The following is a 2,500-nucleotide window of genomic DNA, read 5'->3' as shown; positions in this document are numbered from 1 at the left end:
GAGGGTCTCGCCCCTCGCGGATTCGATTTTAATTGTGTAAATCATTACACGTGTGTGTTTTTCTATATGTTTTCAGCGTTGCCGCACAAAACAAAGAAAACGTTAATGATCCTTCCGCAGGTTCCCCTACGGAAACCTTGTTACGACTTTTACTTCCTCTAAATGATCAAGTTTGGTCAACTTCCCAGCAACGCCGACGGCCGTGAGGCCACCGCGTGTCGGTCCGAAGACCTCACTAAATCATTCAATCGGTAGTAGCGACGGGCGGTGTGTACAAAGGGCAGGGACGTAATCAACGCGAGCTTATGACTCGCGCTTACTAGGAATTCCTCGTTTATGGGGGATAATTGCAAACCCCAATCCCCAGCACGAAGGAGTTTCAACGGGTTGCCCGGGCCTCTAGGCCAGGGAGAACATGTTGATTCCTTCAGTGTAGCGCGCGTGCGGCCCAGGACATCTAAGGGCATCACAGACCTGTTATTGCTCAATCTCGTGCGGCTCGAAGCCGCCGGTCCCTCTAAGAAGAATTTTAATACGTCGCCAGTGAGTTGCGCTCCCCGAGAGTCGCGCACACCTTGAATGACGACGCCTATTTAGCAGGCTAGAGTCTCGTTCGTTACCGGAATTAACCAGTTATCCCTATTAATCATTACCTCGGAGTTCTGAAAACCAACAAAATAGAACCGAGATCATATTCTATTATTCCATGCACGAAATATTCAAGCGGCATTTTGAGCCCGCTTTGAGCACTCTAATTTGTTCAAAGTAAAATTGTCGGCCCACCTCGACACTCACCGAAGAGCACCGCGATAGGATTTTGATATTGAACCGGCGTTTTACCGCCGGCTCACCGACGATATGCTCCGCAGACGTGTCAGTATCACCGCGGATGCGGTGCACCGACAGCGCGGCGCACAAATGCAACTACGAGCTTTTTAACCGCAACAATTTTAGTATACGCTATTGGAGCTGGAATTACCGCGGCTGCTGGCACCAGACTTGCCCTCCAATTGTTCCTCGTTAAAATATTTAAAGTGTACTCATTCCGATTACGAGGCCTCGTAAGAGTCCCGTATCGTTATTTTTCGTCACTACCTCCCCGTGCCGGGAGTGGGTAATTTGCGCGCCTGCTGCCTTCCTTGGATGTGGTAGCCGTTTCTCAGGCTCCCTCTCCGGAATCGAACCCTGATTCCCCGTTACCCGTGACAACCATGGTAGTCGCAGAAACTACCATCGAAAGTTGATAAGGCAGACATTTGAAAGATGCGTCGCCGGTACTGGACCATGCGATCGGCAAAAGTTATCCAGATTCATCAAAATTAACGACTTCGGACGCTAGGCCCTCCGCCGATTGGTTTTGATCTAATAAAAGCACTCATCCCATCACTGGTCAGAGTTCTGATTGCATGTATTAGCTCTAGAATTACCACAGTTATCCAAGTAACTGAGTAAGATCTAAGGAACCAAAACTGATATATTGAGCCATTCGCGGTATCGCCTTAATACGGCTTGCACTGAGACATGCATGGCTTAATCTTTGAGACAAGCATATAACTACTGGCAGGATCAACCAGGGAGCTGCTTACGCAAACGACTCGCCTAACGCCGCGCGCGAGACGCGGCTTCGGCGAGCCGTAGCTTCGGCGGCGTCGAGACGCGCTTGCGCGCGTTACTCGACACGCGTGAACGTAACGCGTCGAATTTACAAACGACGCGACGTTCGCGCTTCAATTCGATAGACATACTTTGACCGGTCTACGAGCGGCCGTCCCGTCACGGTCTCGCAACGAGGTGATGTACAACGCTGCTCGACCACTGTGAGGGACATAAAACTGCGTCAAACACGACGACGACGACGACGTCGACGACGATGTGTTTTGGCAGTTTGAAAATTGAACATTCATCTAAACGCAACTTCTCAATTTTTATTCAATACGTTATTGTAAACATATTAAAAACTCTGCTGGCATTATACATATGTTGTATTCGCACTAGATACGATCAACGCCCGGAGCTTGAGGGACAAATTCCAACACGACGCTGGGCACACCGTTTCGACGATGGGCGCGTATGCGTCCTCTTTCAAACATTATTTCCAATTGCGGCCGCCGCAGCGACCGCGCACGTGTCGAACACGCTCGGCGACCCGAGTTTGGGTGGCGCCTGAAAGCGTAATTCTTTTATAATCACAGATAACACCGGCGAGACAGTCTCACAAAGATCACACTTTGAGCGGATTTTGCTGAATGTCACCGTCCGGTCTGCGAACGCGGTGATAAATAATATATAGTAACACACCGTGTGCAACAAAGTGCGCACGTAAGTATGTATACATATATATATATATATATATATTAAAAAGAAAAATAAAAATAATCAAACACGCACACACATTCGTGCGTTTGTGTTCTTCCACAGAAACATCGCGAGTAATACACGATGATGCGCGGCAGCGAGAACCTCCGTCCGACTCGGTGCGCACGGCTGTTTCGCTCCACAT

Source organism: Pieris rapae, chromosome 24 (assembly GCF_905147795.1).
Source record: "Pieris rapae chromosome 24, ilPieRapa1.1, whole genome shotgun sequence".
NCBI classification, from domain to species: Eukaryota; Metazoa; Arthropoda; class Insecta; order Lepidoptera; family Pieridae; genus Pieris; species Pieris rapae.
This window is presented reverse-complemented; position numbering follows the sequence as displayed.